Source organism: Mya arenaria, chromosome 6 (assembly GCF_026914265.1).
Source record: "Mya arenaria isolate MELC-2E11 chromosome 6, ASM2691426v1".
NCBI lineage: Eukaryota > Metazoa > Mollusca > Bivalvia > Myida > Myidae > Mya > Mya arenaria.
Genome location: NC_069127.1, coordinates 33,079,853 through 33,100,829, shown reverse-complemented (window position 1 = coordinate 33,100,829; position 20,977 = coordinate 33,079,853). Strand labels below are relative to the sequence as shown.

Below are 20,977 nucleotides of genomic sequence, written 5' to 3'. Positions count from 1 at the left end.
TTTATATTGCTTACGATCAGTAAGTGTAAGTGTTATATAAAGTGTATTCATACAATCAATAAAACTAGCTCAAAAACAACATTGCGGACAGTAAAACAACAATTGTGTTGATACACCATTTAGTTAAACAGGCAAAGGACCGTCTGCGTAATCAAGTGTTTGAAGATATTAAGAAATAATGGCTACACGAGAAGCCCCATCATGCTGTTGAAAATGTACACAAAAAAATCATGCATTTGTTCGTTACTTCAAACGAAACTTTCGAAACAAGTCTCCAAACCGCCGAAACGAGACTTTTGAAACCAAAACTGAAAGTTATTTGGTATCAACAAACAAGTTTCCTTTCTTTGCTCCTCACCATACCGAGCTTTCTCTTGGTTACTGTAATGTTAATTTATATACATTAATATTAAATTTTAAGATACAACATACTAGCTGAAAATCCTAATTGTTTCATTGATAATAACTCATCTAAAGCGTCCATACACGTTTCATGTGTATATCATTTTCTTTGAAAGATGTCGTTCGGGATTTTACTATTTAAAAACCTCGTTTGAATTAAGCGATAAAAGGACATATGATTTAAGTAATATTAGCCTTCATTTTTTTTTTAATGACAAAGATACGTGGCCACAACTTTCAACTTTAAAAGGCCCCAATGCATCGCTTAAAGGTTTGTATCTGTACCTCATTTACATCAATCATATGCATATGTGTTGCTTTGATCGTGTTTTTAATGAGGCATATCACTACCTCAGAGTAACTACGTTGTTTGACAAATGTGTTCCAGGTAATTGCACTGGTGGTTACTGATTGGTTTTATGTTAATTTCTGTAGTAAAATAAGATACTTGTTAATATACTACATTTTGCGTATCCTGAATTTCATTATTTAGGATATCGAACACAAAGTTTGAAGAAAAAAAAACAACATTAAACATTTATTTATATATAATTTTCTGTGTTAAGTACAGCTCAAATCATGATACTACTGTTTTGACTCTGGATATTTTATGCTTATTCATAAGATGCAAAAATTTCTCAGGTAAACTATATTAAGTAACTATTAAATGATATAGATGTTTTTAATTTACTGTTAAATAAAATGTATTTAAATGATGATTTTCTTTACTGTTATTTACTTCAAACAAGAAATACAAACATTCATAGAGAGTTGTAATAGGGGAGTTACAATAAAACATGTGTTAAAGTGCGTGATCAAAGTTGATCAAAGTTAATTGCAACTTGTCAAATATTAAAATTATAGAAGTTGTTATTGTTTGTGGCGGGAGTCATAGGTTTTTATAGTATATACTGAGAGACAACTAGCAGGATCAGCGTTTTTATTTCTATGCTTATCTTGGTAATAAAAGTGTTCTCATTTATATTTAACATAAGAACACTTTTGTTATCAAGAATAATTCATAATCATTAAGAGAGTGTTGATGTTTTGTTATTTCAAAAGACTCTTTACTTTTATAATTGAAAATTGGTTTAAAAGAAACGAAAATGTAATATTCTATGCAGATTATAATCTAAGTCATAAACAAACTCATAAATTAAACCGCCAAAAATTAATATGTATGCAAATTATGATGAGTATAATACAAATATTTTATCGCGTGCATTATCAAAGCATCTCCAAGTGTTATATTACTAAAGTCATAAGGAATTAACCTTTGCCTTAATTAATAGGTTTATTACAATGAGATTTAACCTTGATGTTTAGTACGTTTTGGTTAGTAAAACATATTTTAGTTTGTTGTTCAAAATGGCTGTTTTTTATCTTTAATAGACATATCTACTAAACTTAACTTTAAGGGCATGAAAACTAAAGAGCTCTGGTAAAATCCAGCTCAGCTGATTTCCTCGAAATAAACCATACATAGTATAAAATCCCATTCAAGGGGATCACTGTATTGAGCTGAACGATAAACGACAATGTTTTCTTTATGTCCGGGACTATAGCTATCACTTTCTCTAGAAATCCATGGCTGAATTACTAAGGATAGTGATCTCACTTTCAACAATAAATCTTATGTGGAAAAGTGTCTTTATAATAAAACTTTGGTTAAAACCAAACAAACTAAGATAATTACCTCATTCATATACTTAACGTATGCGTTGTGTCGGCCCCCCTCTATCATCAAGAAGAATAAGTACTTTGACGCACACTACAAATTAATGTAATAGCATTTGCTTATGTTACCATGCATCATTTATATAAAACATATATTTTAAGTAAAGTGTATTGACAAGTTACTAAATATTGTAATTATAATAAAATAGTTTTAGTGATGAAGGAAAATATACAAGTGAACAGAATTTCACGGTGAAGCCATCCGGCAAATAAATTAAATGTAAAAGTTTAACCTAGAATTAATGACCCGTATCATTCAGCTATATCTTCTTTTGCAAGAAACACAAGATCGGTATACCTGATACGAGACCATCGGGCGGATAATTAATTGTTGAATTGTAAACATCACCAGGAGATGATGAACGCAGGCGAAACCAGTTTAGAACTTCAGCGATTGAATGGGGAGGATATAAATGCAGCCGAAATAGGAGCAGATGTCAATTATGATATCGCAAAGGACAGTTCTGCTAATGTGAGTGCCAGGTACAATGGGGACTATGTATCCGGTTCACATGACTCTAGCTCAACGGGGCCAGAAGTGGTTAGGGAGACGTGGTCAGGGCGGTTTGAGTTTCTCCTCTCTGTGGTGGGTTATACAGTCGGGATGGGTAACATTTGGAGGTTCCCGTATTTTGTAAAGCGTAATGGCGGAGGTATGTATACACACTATTTTAAATATTAACATAAGCTTTATTAATATATCATTGCTCATATCCGTTGAAAGGAATGTCCCTTCCAATATCATTTTATATTGTAAATCCTGATAAACATTATTTCAGGTAAAATTACGGAGCTAAATAAATTATCAGCCTATACTGGTTGTCGATAGAAGCGGCGGATATTCGATACGACGTTTGACGTTGACTTGTCAAATCAGAGTATAGTAATGATATATAAAATGGCATCATATCAATGAGCGATTCGAAATAACAAGGGCAATGTAAACCTTTCCGAATGAACACAGCCCTTAAATCCATTAATCAAACAAAATTGCAATTCCATAATCTAAGACTGTTACCCAAAGTTGTGGAAAACGCAATGATTTTCAAATTAACGCCATTTCAATTCAAATTTTCTTAAAACTGAAAATGCGTTGAATTGCTTTATAGAAGCAACTCGTGAAAATGTTACTTTATATAAACACTCGGTATAATATATATCACTATTATACTGAAATTCAGCTGAAATTTATGTACTTTATACATATTTAGATATAGGTAATGCTAGATAATGTCTGTGTAACCAAAACATATTGTATGTAAGCAGAAGCGATTATTAGCACAGTAAATCTCTTTATTATCCTGGGCACTCAATAAAAAAAACATTTTTTTATTGTTTTGTTCTCAACCCTAGAATAAGCTTTATAAACAAGTCAAACTATGCACTTTGGGTTCAAATTATCAAACTATGCCCATTGAAGTACATTCAAGATAAGGTTAAACAAATTCAGGATCCACCTAAATTTCGTACGTGATGACCGCCAATGTCCAAAAATGGCCGTCAACACCCTTTATATCATAAAGAGAAAGTGTCAGAGATACATAAATTGTTATATGACCACAATTAATAAATGATTTATGTTAGATTTACTTTTGGTGAAAACTTGCAAAGAAACCCATAAATTCAAGTATTATTTTTCTATAAAATGATAATTGTATTGCCTTGGAAACCGTTTTCCACTTAATATGTTTCCAAAATGACCCTTAAACCTGTAGAATCATTGAAGTTCTTTTTCCTTGTTAGTACCATTGCTCGCTTGTAAAGTGAACGAGTGATCCAATTCAAGCAATTGGATGATTTTCGATGGTCCTATCTTAACCACCCAAATATCGCTGCAATATGTCTGGAACGTTTTTGTTTTGGCGGATAGCTAAAACAGAAATGACCTTTTGTTGTGGAATAAGCCGTAAAATATTGAGCCACGTGTTGTGACAGTGTACGTTTATTGCCCCCTTTTATATAACAATAACATTGTTGCAGGTGTGGCTCTGATTCCTTTCCTGCTATTTTTGGTATCGTGTGGAGGACCTTTATACTACATTGAGGTGTGCCTTGGTCAGTTCTCTGGAAAGTCACCCGTAAACGTCTGGGATATATGTCCGTTATTCAGAGGTACGTTGAATGAAGTTTTTGTTTTCAAGTACTTTCATGCTAAAATTTGGTATGACCAGTTCGGTATAAGTTATTATCTTTACTACTCGATCTTTGCTAAGGATACCCTGTAATCATTTTTGTTTCAAAAGGTATAGCTGTAATTAGAAATATTAACTGCTAGATTATACGTTGACGACAATTAACAAGACATTTTCTATTCGACCAGTAGTTGTTTGTCCGTATCAAGACATTTCAAAAATATAAATATTAATATGTACTAGTACGCCATATAAAAATTAAACAATTGCAATTCATTTTAGTTAGTTGGACATTTACGACTGAAAATAGCACATTCATATATCTCAGTGAAGTTCTTCTAATGTTTTGGCTCTTGGCAGAATCAAGTAATCAAATATTTTGACAGAATTTCTGTGAAAATTTCTGTATTTTAAACAATGTATGTTGAAAAGAACTTATTTGCGTTGTACTAGTTTTCCCGATCTATCTTTTGTATAAACACGAAGACCTGATGATATGATAGTGGAAGCTAAGGTGATCCGTAGCACATTTTAGCAGTATATGTTTCCGCTAATAAAAGCGGATATGTGAGATTTATATGTTCATTACAATTTGTTATAAGCTGAAATATTCTTGATATCGTAATTACCATACAGTGTGAACAATTAAGATTATTGTTTGGTGTGTTTCAATTTGTGGCGTTTTTCGCCTGGGTATTACAATACTCATAAAATGATCAAACGCTTTGAGTAATGTAATGACTAAAATTTAAAAAGTTTCGTACATGATAGTTGGATATTACTGTTAATTTAGTAATCAGGTATGCTAAATCTATCAAATCTAGCATAATACAATGAAACCAACAGGGATAAGCTCAGTAGCCATATTTTAAACCTGTAAGTGTCCCTTTACTCAAGACCTAACATACATTTAAAAGTTGAGATACGATTAAAGAACAGAGAACATTAATGTCATTGAAACACTTTGTTTTATACATTTTGTTGCTAATGCCTTTTTACCAGGACTAGGGTTTGTGATGGTTGGATTATCCCTTATGTATATCTGGTACTTCGGGGCATGTTTTGCCTGGACCTACTACTATCTTATTCACTCCTTTCACTCAAGCCTTACTTGGGCCTCTTGTGGTCATTCTTGGAACACAGAGTTGTGTATAGGTACGTTATACTATTCACTTTTCTAGTAAAGAAATACTTAAATAGATTGCTCTTAAACTTGTATGCACTCGATGACTAAGACGAAATACAATTATTTTATATTATATTTATAGCGTGCTAGGGTACTCTATTGAGAATAAAAACTGACGGTTATACCCACTACATTACCAGTTTCATTGCGCGCGGTAGTTTGCGTGAAAAGTCATACAAAAATATGTTGAAAAAGCTCAGTGCACCATATTATTATCTTTCATGGATTTCAAGTAACCCGTTTTTTTCAGATGCATCAACAAATTTGACGGAAAGGAAATTACAGCTGGTACCAAACAAATCTTATCAATTGATTTTTTCTACTTCGGCCACAGAGTTTTGGGAGTAAGAAAAATTATATGTATACAATGACTAATGATCAATTACTCTTTTAAATAACTGCTCCGGATTCTCAAGCTGTTTTGATGAAGTTTGAAAATATAAAAAGTGTGTTGAGGTTGCTAAAGTTTTAAACCAAGAAACACTTTCAGAATAATTGACAAACATTTTCAGTTGCGCTTACTTTGTGAAAGAACCGTTGACTTGAAAACAATCACCACCTAAGCTACCAGTTTCAAATAAATGAGTATATATCTACTAGCTTTTTGAGTCAGAGTTTGAAATTCAAGACAAAAAATGCAAATACTTGCAAAATTGCTATAAAAAAAACTGTTATAAATTGTTTCATATGTTCAAAATGATATGTCCTGTCATAGCTCTTTTCACTTCTTTAGAATAATTTAAATTGATATTGTGATCATTGTTGTAGTAACGAAGCCGAAACAAAATAGTCACACGTTACATCGCGACAACTGCAGTGATTTATATGTTGATGTAATAACCATATTCGCAACCGGTGCAATATGATAAAGCTATAATAATAGGATTATTCATAATTTTACTGGCATCGATCTTGGTAACTATTAAAGTTGACTTGCCTATACCAATCATGTCTTTGCATCTATAACGGTAGAATCCATTTTTATGTATTTGGCTGACTAGAAACTATATGATACCGTACGATACGTTACGATTCGAAAGGATAATATGGAATGATACAAACTTTATGTTAATTTAAATTACAGCTTGGCTGTGTTTTGCTAATCATATTTTCAAAAATATTACGTGTCTCATCATTTGACAGATATTTAGGAAAATTCGTCGAAAAATAATAGCTGATGTAGACCTTATTTACTGGATGCATATTTTCGTTCATCAACAGCGTATCCTATTAGCTATTGAATAACTCTAAGCTCACATATAACAAGCATCCATATAATTTCTTCTTTATAAATCATCAAATATATTCCTCACATTAATATCAATTCACATGCTCAAATGAAAATCGACTATACGAAACATTAAATCACTTTAAACGGCCTATAACGCGTATTCAAGTGAAACTTCTCAAAATTCAACAAAGATAACTTACTAGTGCAAAGTTTAGGTACAAATGCTACAGAAACATATTGACCTTTCTTTAACATTCTCCTCCGTATAATTTCCTGTTGCATTCATTTAAGGATCTATCGCATTTTTCTTGCGTTTATGCTGTATGTTTGTATGAACGCAATAGAGCACACGCAGTTTCCATGAAGCGTGCTTGTGCTTCTTGGTTATCAACACTTATATTTAGTTTTTAAAAGAACTATTCATTGTGATTTAACATTATTAGGATCTTCTGCACTTGGACATTTGTTTTTAGAAAGGTGCAACAGACAAGATACGTTTGTATAAAAGAATAGCTGATTTTGTAATGTCGTATATCATTGATTAAATGAAGAAGCGCTATATTGAAAACAACAATGACGTCATAGTGATTTGCGTGTTATACAATATTAATGTCAAGTTTTATCTACACAAAGGACTTGGCTAAAGTAAATAATTAAACATAATATGCAGAGGTATTCAAAACAGCGCTAGTTTGTCTGGAAGCTTCAGAAACAACTTTGTATCAACTATCAAAACATTTAACAAAGACCCAAATACTCAGTCTATCAACACTTTTTCAATGTTTATAAACTATGTAGTTGCCAAACAGGCCTTACCCTAGTACGAGAGCAATAGAATGGTGGAAAGGTACAGTATCCTCAGATTGCTCAGGAAACATCGATTCATGGTGGTAAATGTATACAATCATTGTAAAAAAATGCGACTTTTAGGAAAAAAATGATTTAAAAGGTTTTGAGAAGTATTATGCTTCATATGCCGTTAACGCTTTACCGAACCTAGAAGGCAATCGTAGTGTTTCTGAAAATCATTTTACACACAGTTCTCCAATGCCTTCCTTCACATTCCGATTTTCTTTTTATTGTATCGCTTTGATATATTTAATTAGATTTTCCTCAATCTGAGTGCCACCATAGAATTCGTTTTCGCTGTCGACGTTAAAATAGTCTTACACGTTCTACTTATTTATCCGAGTTGTCTGCTTGTTGTTGTGTCGCAGAAACAATGTTTTGGCCAAGTCACGTGGTATAGACGACCTGGGATCTGTACAGTTGCACCTGCTTGGTTGCCTGGCACTCGGATGGCTTCTGGTGTTCCTCTGCCTCTAGAAAGGTGTAAAGTCACTTGGAAAAGTGAGTAAAAATGTATTGATTTTTTTTCCTTAATAATCATTATTATGCTAGTCAGCTGATATATGGGGTTGCATCACTGTTCAAATTTTAAAACCAGCTCACATCGAGAGCAAAGCAACTTTACTCAATAAATGCGATGTGATACATCATCACGTATCAATTAAGTTGCGAAATATTTGTTTTGTGTTTTTCGTTTGTCCTATAACAATACCTTTTTCAAATGTTTTTTTGAGTTGATAAAGTTTTCAATTGTTAATCGTAACAATACAACGTTTGTAGGTTGTGTACGTGACGGCGACATTGCCTTACATGTTGTTAACAGTGCTCCTGATTCGTGGCATCACTCTGGACGGTGCGGTTGACGGGATCAAGCACTACCTTTATCCAGACTTTAACAAACTATTGAAATCACAGGTAAAGCAAATGATATATTATATTATATATTAATTATAATAGTTATAGTAAGCACTTGCCATTGGTACATTTTTCGTTTTGGTCTTATTAAATGATAACTTTTGCTGGCCGTTAAGTCATCCTGTAATTTCTTTACAACAGTTCGATGGCGATTACCTAAACATTACAGGTATTATAATTTCTAAGTACTCAGAATCTTTTGTGTCATTGACATCATTTGGCTCTGTCACAGAATATTTCATTGTAATTATTATTTCATTATGGATTATCAAACAATTTGTTTTATCATGTTTAGCGTGAACTGTCTTTGATACATTGACCTAATGTATCATGTAGTTGTTCTATTTGAACAAGCACAACTGTATAATTATAATGATACTGTTTTCATTATCGAAACTAACACTCACTTTTGATTAAAAGATATTGCACTCCCTGCCCCTTTTAATTGAAGTAGAACACGAGCATATACCGCGAACTGTTTAATTTTAATCACGAAGGATTGTGGGTAAAGTAACTCTGTTGTACCATGTCAACATTCACTATCTGGTTTGCGTATCAGTGAGCATCGTTGTAATATATCCGCACGGTAACAACTGCACGCTATGATTAACCCACCGTATGGGATTGTAGATACGGACAAAAATAAAGAAAGCACTCTCTAACATGGAGCACTTGACATTTATCTCCCGTCTTTCAGTTATGGATCGAGGCTGCGGTGCAGTGTTTCTATTCACTTGGATCGGCTTTTGGGGGAGTTATCACCATGGCTAGTTTCAACAAGTTCAGACATAACGCATTCAGGTAGCTTTGTATCGTCTGTACAAGGGCTTTTACATGATATAAGTAATTATAAAGCAAGGACACGTTAGTTATGAGTGGAAGATCCTATTTATACCATAATTATAAAATACAGTCGAACCTCGTTATGTCGACTTTTTGTGGACTTAGTGAAAAAAGTCGAGATAACGAAAAGTCGACTCATCCGAATTACAAAAAATATCACCAATCCCAACACGTTTGAGTTGGATTGTCCGATGTTTACATCCACAATGTTGATAGTGTGTTTGAGGGGACGCCGTATTCTGCCGCTATCTGCTTCTTTGTCTTGATACCCTTCTCGACTTCAATGATGGCTTGGTACTTCTCGGTGTAAGATTTCGATGACAATTTTCTTTTAGGACCCTTACTCCCGATCCAGATATCCCCCCCCGGATTTTATACCAGGTCCTTCTCTGAATTGGTCGACCAGAGCAGTGGAACTAACATTTGACATTTTGAAGTTATTCTTTCTGTTCCCATTCGGGATTGATATCCAATCAATAAGATGTTCATGTTTTATACAATACCAAAGAGCTTGAGCAATAAATGTCTCGTTAATTAAATACATAAACAAACAACTTTAATTACTCGCACTTACCAATTACATTTTTGTATCCCCCAATTATGACAGTTGGTTATATTGACACGCAGGGTATTTTGCGACATGCCGCAAACCGTCATGAATATTTCCACACCTACGTATCGATCTACAGTTCGACATAAAGAACATAGGAAATATGTGGAATTCGACCACTGGGACTGAAAAACGAGGTCGACATAGAGAAAAAGTCGAGATAAAAAAATCGACACAAACAGATTTATTTTATATAGAATAAGAAGGAATAAATTCGGGACCGGAAAAAAAAGTCGACATAACCGGAAAGTCGACTTATCCGACGTCGACATAGCGAGGCTCGACTGTAAGAACAAAAATCAATTCGCAATCAACAGTTCCTTCTTATAATTTCATAACAAAGCAATTGTATATTACAATGATTAATCTTTACTATTGAAAAATGTTAAAGCCTCGGAACAACGTGTTTATCAATTTCTTTACAGGGAGATATGCTAACCTAAGGATTGTTTTTAGGGATACGGTGATCGTATGTTTTGCGGACGGGTTTACTGGCTTTTTCGGTGGACTGGTTGTTTTTTCTGTTCTTGGATTTCTTGCCAAGGAAACCGGCGTCTCTATTGACGACCTTCCATTTTCAGGTAAGGCCATCAGTGAAGTTTTGTTTGTAAATTTGCCAAAAAAACCTTCATTAAAATATTTTGTTTCGAAATGTTATATAAGATAAAAAGGAAATTGTCTGTTAGCATAATTTGAACTGATTGATAAATTATCAAATCTTGAATAAAGAATATTCATTTTCTTTTAGTGGTTTTAAAAAATGTAATCGAATTTAGTCAATGGCGTGAGAATTTTATCCATTTGGGTTGATATGTTTTAGAAATTATTATACTAATAATGCTACATGTGTTAAGTACCTTAAGTAAAACTAGAAAGTGCATTGTCTGTTTTCAATTATAAAAGAAACTAATGGAAAATGTACTGAACTGGGGTATTGCAGGTGCCTCCCTGGCGTTTATTGCCTCCCAGAAGCATTGAGCAGACTTCCATTACCTAATCTCTGGGCTGTGCTGTTCTTCATCACTCTTATTTTAGTTGGCGTCGACTCAAGTGTACGTTTAAAGATCGCTACCATTTCATTGGACTGTTGAAGTACTATATTCTAGCGGATAAAAGTGGATAAAAGTAATGTGCTTTAAAAGAATGACTGCCATTAAATGGTTAAGATTTATTCGATGGTCATAGTATTGCTAACGTGTTAAAGTTTGCAACAAGTGACACTTTCCAAAATAAACTTAATTCGTATTAAATATAGCATTTTTTTATTTTCTTAAGGATCGGTATGTTTTAGTTTGCATAGAAAATGTATTTAGCTTGTAACGTGTATTAATGCAGAACCGTATTTATTTATTTCAAAAACATGTTTTGCCTTTTTACTACTTTATTTGCTTATTGAAAGCCAGCTGATCACCAAATATTGATGTTATTATTTACTTGATAAATTAAATGCTATTTGTATTAGGTTATCAAACTTATTATCAGTTTTAAACGTCTTGTTTATTTTCGTATTGTTTTAGATAAACATAACTAGATACTAGTCTGATACGGTTAAAGTCACGACCTTTTTTGAATGGTCGGCTAAGGGCTTTTCCCTATAGTTTACATAGTTTTATCTAGAAATGTTTGATTAACGAATTAAATCATTTATTGTTTGGAATAGAGTAAACATGGGGTTAACCCGTAGACTGATTTCAGTTTGGGACGTTTGAAGTGGTGATTAATGCGATCGTTGACTATGATTTCAAGCGGCTCCACCGATATCGCATCCACATCACCTCTTTGCTTACCGTCCTGATAATTGTAGGCAGCATCCCACTGTGCACATCAGTAAGTATATAGGGATTCCAGTTTTGACCGTTTATGACCCTTTTTTACTTAAAAATGTGTTGTAGATTTCATTCAGTGAAATTCATAATAGCATTGGGACGTTGAAATTGAACACAATAATATGTACTTTGCGTTGAATCTATTATTTATCAGAGGAACTCGGACGTGATATATATTAATTTACCTGTCATAAATATTAAGTATGATGTTACGTTATCATATGCTTTAAATTTAGTCAAATTTCAAACTACATTAAAACGACCGGGGATTTCATTTAGATACTAGACCAGAGTTTCCTTTTGAAAACACGAACCCTTTTTACAACAAATTAATATAAAGTGTTTGTACCAATAATGATCTTAATTTGCTACTTGACTTGCTCGTAGAGTTTTGTCTGAAACTAGAACAGGGGGCTTTTACAGTTGATAAAATTCATACCGGGGCAATTTTCCAGGGAGGATATTACATCTTTATGTTGACCGACTGGTATATCGCAACCTTCAACATCGTGTTCGTTGCCCTGTTGGAGACAATCATCATTTCTTGGATATACGGTAAGGGAGGGTGGAATATATCAATTATTTTATCATGTAAACGTCCCGTCTAACTATCTAAATTATTTTAACCGTACGGTATATACGACAAGAAATATTTTTCATAACAAACACCTTATTGTATGGTACCTTGATACTTCATTCGCATTACTGCGCAAACCTAAACCGGCATACTTTGGTCAAATCTAATTTTATTGGCTTCACCACTGAAGCGGGGCGGCTTTCATGTAACGAGTTTTGTGGTTGTTCATAAAAGGAATGGTAATAATTCAAATTCGTATAAAATTCGTTCAGTAAATCGTACATCGATTTTGTTAAATTTGAATGATGAAATGTTTTAAACACGGCAAGAACATTGTAAAATTAGAACTATTGTAGTCCTTCCTTAGCACGCTTAATGAAAAGACTTTTAACATCTATAAAAATGGACAGCTTGTCCCATGGAATTAAATTTCAGAATATGACGACATTATTTCTGCTCAAAATGATAAGCGAAGCAGACAACATTTTCGCCTGGCTGGTATTTCCCTTGGACGTAACGATATGCAGACTACTCTAGGTTAATCCCTTTGAAAATTTGAAGATTGTTTAACCTTGAACCATTGCTTAAACATTATAGTTTCCTTAGGAAAGGCGATGACAGACATACGGCAAATTAAACCAAAAAATAATTATAGCCAGGGCTTGATTCCATGACAAACAGATAAATGCATTGTTATGGTCCATCATTCCGTTCAAAATGCGTTTATATTTTGAAGTGAAAACATAGCATGTAACATTGAATAATTTGGGCATTGAAACAATTCCACTTGAATAAAAAAATATTAATGATAGTGTTACAGCGACTGTAAAATAAACATGCAATTGTAATACATATGTCTTAAATGTGATAACAGATAAACAAGTAAACAGTATTTTCATGTTTATGAAAGTCGTTGTTATAAAAATACAGTCTTACCGGCGTATATGGAATAACTTTAAAGTTGCAAACAAGAATATGTATCGCAATATATCCTAACAAGTGTTTAGTGTATCGTGACATATATCGCGATGCGTTTATTGACATATCGGTACAACCCTCATATGACGAGAACAGTCACTTGATGTTTTATTAAACCGATTAAAACATAATTTAAAAATATATTTCTTTTTCGTATGTCATCCATTTCCATACAAAATTGTTAACATTACAAACTGATTTATGGCACAGTTTGATGCTTTGCAACAATAGTCTTTGTTGTATATTTATAACATAAAAAAAACAATGCTGCGTTATTCGGTTGAATCTTTCACCGATATGTGTGTGAGTTTACATCGTTAATAGACTACGCAGCAAAATCGAGTTGATATAACCCTACAAATAAACCGGCAAAAATGATAATTTATATAATGTTTTTATACCGTTGAATCTAAAGACATAGAAAATATTTAATATGTTAAAATTCATATGATATATCGACCATCAACTACTGTATTAAAATACTATGGTATTGTTTATTATGGCGCCTATCATAACCCTGTATAATGTAAAACAAAAACCACACGGAGCTCCTCGGCCATTTTTTTCAAAAACAACCTCGGATGTATTTGGACGGTTTACATACGCAAAAAGTGGTACGTTTAAGTCCGCTTCAAATAAATCGCGTAGTAGTCTTATTTAACCGTTAAACTGTATGACTTAACTCTTGGGAATCTTAATTATGTTTGCAATAAAACACTTCACTGGCAATCAATTTAAATTGAGATCAAGAAATACAACTCTTAAAAACTACATTCAATTAATATTATTCAAAAAATTACGAACTACTTCAACTGATGTACCGGCATACATCCGAGGTTGTTTTCGATAAAATGGCCGAGGAGTTCCGAACGAACAAAAACATGAAAGAAGCTCCGATTGGCCATCACGTTATTTTCGAAACGCTATACGTATGAAGTGATTGTTTTCTATTTTCAAACCAGAGACGTAGCCGAAATGGCGCAGTGATAGATGATTTTAAATTAAACGAAATCAGGGTGTAAACAATTACCATTGCTGTCAATGAACAGTCCCAATAAAACTCAGATTGCTAGATTCTTACGTTTGATTAAGTTTGCGCGTTATTGGGCTTTTCTCTTCATTAAATGTATGTAACACTTTTCATCTCTTTTACAGGTGCAAACCGTTTCAGCCAGGACATCGAGATGATGACAGGCAACCGCCCCTCTCTGTTAGTCCGAATCGTCTGGTCCTTAATCATACCAATATTCATATCCGTAAGTAGTTCGTGATTGAAGTTGAAAGTAATTGTTTATCTCTGTCACCTGAAAGATACAGGCATACATGTCATTGTTTATTGTAACCTAGCTTTTCTTTACTCATTTCCATAAATTATGTGTCTATAAATAGCGCTGGATTGATACGCTATTTCAGGTGACCGTACACAGCTGGAATACATTTAGTAATGTGAATTCTGTATCAACTATTATTGCCGATGTGAGAAGTACTATTTGAAGATTCTGAAGTTCTTACTTTAATTTTAAGCTTATTTTGTCTTAAAACCAAAACGTCGAGACAGTGTCTTAACCTTAATGATATCGGTAATGGAGTGGAGTTGTCAGTGTCATGCAATTATTTTCATACTTGCCAATATTCGATTGAAAACTGGAACATATATTGCAAGAGAAAACACGTACATGTCCAGCCCATACCTAAGTACTTGTCGAGTGTTTCTCACATACTCTTTTTCAATGTAAAGTTATCCTAGTAAAAGTTATGTGAATATTTGATAACTTGTGACTTCAGACTATTTTAGTTTAAAATGAAAGAGAATAAGTCTAGAGAAAGAAATTGTAAATATTATACCAATAACAATATAACAAATACGCTCTGTGGCCTTAATAGTTTGCAGTATCGGTCATTTCACTTTCTTTTTCAATATTATATTTAGATATTCTGCGAAACTACAAAATCAAATTAAATTAAATGTTATATATAGTATGTAATTTAAGACATTTATCATACATTTTGGCATTCAACAAACAATGTCCTTTCACATTAAGGTCACCAGGCATAACTATTTAACATATCTACAACGGTCTTGATTCAACGGTAAACTTCTGTATATATCGGATACTTAAAAGTCATTTTTTCCGCACTGATATCTCTGCATTTTCTTTGCGCCTCTATTTAACATTACACGTTTAGACATTGTATCATTTCACCTTCATTATATATTTTGTGTTGATTCATAACACACTTACTTGTTTAGCAAAAGCGTATAAATTGAGTACGTTGTGATCAGTTCCAATAAATATTATTTAAAGTTCGTTCACTGAGACAAATTTGTCCTGGAAATCATTAAACTTGGTTCAGCTTTTGTGTTTATAAAGTGAAATTCTTTGTGCCAGAAATCTTATACAAGCGATTAATATGCTCTTTATAATTATAAATGTACAAGACCATTCTGATCACCTCTGCGGTCAACTTCGGCGTACCATCGTTCGGCAAGGGAGGATACCAGTACCCGGACTATGCTGTTGTGCTGTGTAACGTGCTCGCATTCGCTCCGCTTATCAGCATATTTGTTGTGGCAGCTGTTTTGGTAGCTATTAAAGGCACGGGTACAATTATACAGGTTTGTATATTAGTTTAAAAAATAATGAATTGATTGCAAAATAAAGGTGAATGTGTTTCAACGTTCAATGATAGAAAACCTAAGGATAAATAATACTCTAAACCAACATGGGTTTATGTTTAAAATTTTGCTACTGAGGATGTTTCTGTAGCTTTTTGCATATATATGGACACGGCCAACAGTCAATCATTTAAATATAAACCCTATTAAGTGGCACAAAGTAACACATCAAGATTGTTAGTAACACTAACAAAAGTTGGGACTACCGCCTTTCAACGGTTAGTGAAAAACGCGTTCATAAGGTGTGGTTTTAAACTAGTTTATATGCACATAACTTTTATCTTGTTCCAACAGCCTCTTCGAGGCCAGCATCATATGTAAAAAGAATAAGAATAAAGTAACCCTAGAAGGTAAACGACCTTTATCGTAACTCCTCAAAATAAATGTTGATGAAAGTGCTGCCAAGAGAGGATTTATTTATTACTCCGACCAAAAGCTTTGTTAAACTATTTAGAAAAACATTAAACATCTATAATGAATCTACACTATATTATATTAAAAACTAAGGCTTGTCTTAGTGTTGCCCGGTCACATCCTTTAAAGTGACGAATTAATTCCTTTACAGAGAGTCTGCCAGCTAACGCGACCGGCACCAGGATGGTACCCGAACGACGAGAAAGCTGAGCATATATTCAAAAGCAAGTCCTATACATACCGAACATCACTACAAGAAAGAATCATATACGATGTGTTAGGGTTGCGATCTAACTCTAAGCAGCATACGATTCCAGTATATGATTACTAATGTCCTTTTTAGAAGTTAAATTTGTGTACATTTTTGTGTCATTTGTTAAACGAAACTGGTTGAACAAAGCCAGAATATATGTTCGAACATTTAATTTCGTATATCAATACTTTGGTTTATACAATTGTATATATAAGGGCTTTGATTTACTTACCTACATTTTGAATTGCATTGTGTGTGGAATTTTGTGGTGTTGGTCCATGTGTTGGTTTGTGATTGTTAGTTTTTTGTGTTCTATGTCTTTGGCTTTAAACCTGTGCCATAAAACGGGGATTGTGTTTAAACTTTCGTCAACTTTGCTTGATTTTGTAGTTTTTCTCTGATCTCTCAAAATCACACTAGAACTGGTTCATATCCAGGAAAATGAAAAGAAATAAATACATATCAGCTTTCAGCTATCTTTAAATCGAGCTAAAACCAAAAAGTATCAACACATATCAATATCCAATATGGACAAGATTTAGTTAAGATTTAAACGTTTAGGTTAAAAAGACATGACTATATATTTAGATCGAAGGTGCACAATTGAGAAAGTGCAGATGAAAAATTCCTTGTTATATGTTTTGGTGCAAAGAGAAGGTGAAAAATCTTTACAACGAGTTCTATTTCTTGTTGAATTTTCGTTTGCAGAAAATTATTTGACAATACAAATTAGTGTCAAAATATTCGAGATCGTCCATTTAACAATGTTCATGCTTGTTTATTCAGTGTAATGGCAATGTATTAAATGTATTTGCAAATAAAATATTGACTTGACTTAATTCAGGTTTACAATAAATATGAGCCGAGTCGTTCCTTTTTGTGCCTTCGGACAAAATTTCGACAATTACGAAAAGTACGGAAGATCACTCGCACCAGAGTGAACTTTCAATCGACCGGTATGTAAATTATTTTATTGTTTAGCGCAAGAACACTGCACTTTAACAAAAGTGATGGACCCATTCCAGAACTATGTAGATTTACATAATGGGATAAATTTGATTTTGCTTATAAATGTGACAAAGTTAGATTAGTTTATATGACGATTAATGTTATTATGTTGACTTCTGTTTGTGAGTTTTGTTCTATTTTTTGTTATATCACTCTATCTACCCTATGCCGATGGTATTGTTACATAAAGACGTTATCAATATAAGAATTAAAAGCGTAGAACCCTTTTTTTAAATAAATATATTAATGATAATTTTCATAACAATCACTGATAATTCTCAATTTTCAATTAGTCATGCTCGAAAATAAAATAGTTTCTGAGGTAAATCTGAAAGAGACTCTGATTGAATAATTTGTGCACAGCGTCTTTATCCCCGCGTCTTACATTGGCCGGGCTGCTAATTAGTCACCTAATAAGTCTTAATATTGAATCATTTATTTTTTAAAATAAAAAGGGGACGCAACTGTTGTAAATGCTATTGCAAAATATGGGTTCGGTTAGATATCTTTGGGTTTATTCATGACTTTGAGTTATGTCCCAAAACTATGCCAAAAATACAAATACATTAAAAAGGAGGCAAATTAATAATGTATTTGAAAAGCGTGTACATTATTTATAATTGTTCACTTGCTCATCAAATGATGACTTGTGTACATCGACACTCTTAAGGTGAATTGAGCTTGATCATGTGGTTTACGAAATTCTGCTCTGTCTGCTGTATCATTATATTTTAATATAAGTTAAAACACCTGAGTAGATATGTGTGTAATGCTCATGTTATTGAATAGCAGGATTTTAAATGACTCAGTAACATATATTATGTTAAAGTAATTATTCCTAACAACATTACATTTAAATGATCTTCAGTAGACAAATTATTCGTCCTGGAACGAAAATAACGTTTGAAATTCAATTGAAGTAGTTACAGATCACTCTTCCTCCTAATTGACTGTGAAAATGATATTTTCAAATCATAATGCAGACTTACCACTCCTTAGTGGTTAATTATGTAGTTTCTATTGTGTTCATAGTATTTTTTTAAATTAAATCAAGGTAAAAATGTTATGAAGTCTAGATATGATCTGGTCTTGAAAGGACGTTTGCTGCTGTATATTAGGGTTTTCGATTAATCTTCTTTCATGAAATAAAGTACAAAGGAAACAAATGCTTTACTTTTCTCCAATTCTGGTTTCCTGAAACAGATGTCGAGCGGAAGTATGCGGCTATGGCTGTTCACAGACCAAACCACATCCCTATGGGCCTTGGTTCAGTTGAAGTTACTTAAAAAAAACTTCGTTAAAACATGTTGTTGGTCCCCATCACTTACCTGACCGACAGTGAGGCATATTATGTCTATAAGTACGGGTTGAGCATAGAAGCAGTTATGAACATCTTAGTTGTTGAATGAATTGAAACATGGAGCCCGTTTTGAAAGGCTTAACTTAGCTGACAGTTGCTTTCATACCAAACAAATTACAGACGAAAACAACTGTTCGAACATGAATATTATTTATTATATCTTCGTTTGAATGTATTTTGAACTGTTTGTTTTTATAATACGTAAAACGAGCTTCCCGGAAAATCTACACAACAATTGACAGAAAAACTGATATTTTTTTACCAAAACCCACCCTCAAAATTTGTCAACAAACTAGCGTGGCATTCACTCTTTATCTTGAAAACAAACCTGTTTTCAAGCGAAACAGACTGGTCTCAAACAATAAGATGACTGAATATTCATGTTTTATGGAACACAGTCTAAAACTAGGAAAAATGTTAAAAATCCAATGATACTCCGCATTTTTTGCTAACACATTTGACCTTCCAAATTTTCATTTATTAAAAGGTGGCATAGTAATTTGGTTATGTATTAATGCCACGCTTAAAATAAAATTGTTTTCATTGTTTTTTTGGAACATATGTTCACTCACAAAACTTCATTGATTACTGTTCATTAAAGCTTTGCACTTAAAAACGAGCGAATAATAAACTATAAGAAAGAATAGCAGAGACCACCAAAATTATAACTAATGTCGAATTAATATGACGATATTAACCTTTCCTGGCAGACATACATATAAACGCAAATACCCACGGGGTAAATTTACCCTTGTGTCATCGAGCCTGGAGGTGGGTTTAACTTTCCACAGTGGGCTTCTTTATGTCATATAAACGCAACAAATGATTAGCTCTCCGAGGATAATTTGATAATTTCGGGGGTTTTCGGTGGATGTTCGACAAGTTAAGCAGGAAAAATGACGTAAATTGTAAATAAAGTCTGATTTAATATAATATTAAACATTAATCTCAACAAAATAAGAATGGCAGTGTGCACAGATATTTTAGATTTAACTTCATCATTTTGTTTAGTGTGCTTTTCAACAAATTTTCTTTGGCATTTTCTTAAAAGTTTAAATTCTCAATTGCCATATGAACGCGCCCTCTATCGTACATTAGGGGAGTTTTCGGCTGCATTGTACTTAACGGCTCACAGGGTGGAGATCGTTCAGTGCGTGGGTAATATCCAGATCAGGTTTAATAACACTATTCGTACAATAGAGTTACCCCTAAACATTGACCTTCATTTGCCTTTCCATCAGCTTACAAGTGATTTTTACCATCTGCATGCTCGTCATATGGTTCAACGAGCGAAGGCTGGAGACGAGAACCACGGAAACTGCAACAACCAGTACCACGACTACTGCCCATGTGCCAGATACATTAGCCGCAACAGAAAAACGACATAAGGTCATTGCAGATCGGCTAGACAAAGTAAGGAACGTTCTTGTGCTATTTATTATTGTATCAAATGCGTCTGTTACCGGCTTTGGTGTTGAATGCTCTCATACTGGAAACATCGACTCGCTGGCATGGGGCGCAACCCAAAATATGAATAGTACAGTGGCAAATGGAACGCTATTGACTCAGTGAAGCTTGGCATATTGGCATAATAGATACACTGTCTTTTACAGATGTAATACACTCGTGTAAAGCTTTTAACTGTTTATAAGGGATATGTCAAAAGGTCAATTTAGTCGCACGGGAATTATTATTATTTCCACTATTGATTTGTAGGGTCATTTGAAATTAAGTTTAATGTGTGAATGCTTTGTGTCAGACATTTCTATGCTTTATACGTGTCGGAGATGTTTTGTTATATATATCTTTTAATACAAATGCATGGATGTCTATATACTTTTACTCAGATGTTGTTATTAAATGTCATTGCTGTTCTGATTCTATGTATTCATTTAACGGTGTTAATTACAGTACAAATACAGTCCAGTTTTCCTGGTGCATTACAAGTTTTACATGTGTTGACACACTACATAATATAC

General features: G+C 33.3%; 1 pseudogene; it reads left to right on the top strand.

The window, feature by feature from the left end:
* Positions 1-872: 872 nt before the first annotated feature.
* LOC128237733 (sodium-dependent dopamine transporter-like) lies at positions 873-17,585 on the top strand (annotated as a pseudogene).
* The last annotated feature ends 3,392 nt before the right edge of the window (positions 17,586-20,977 follow it).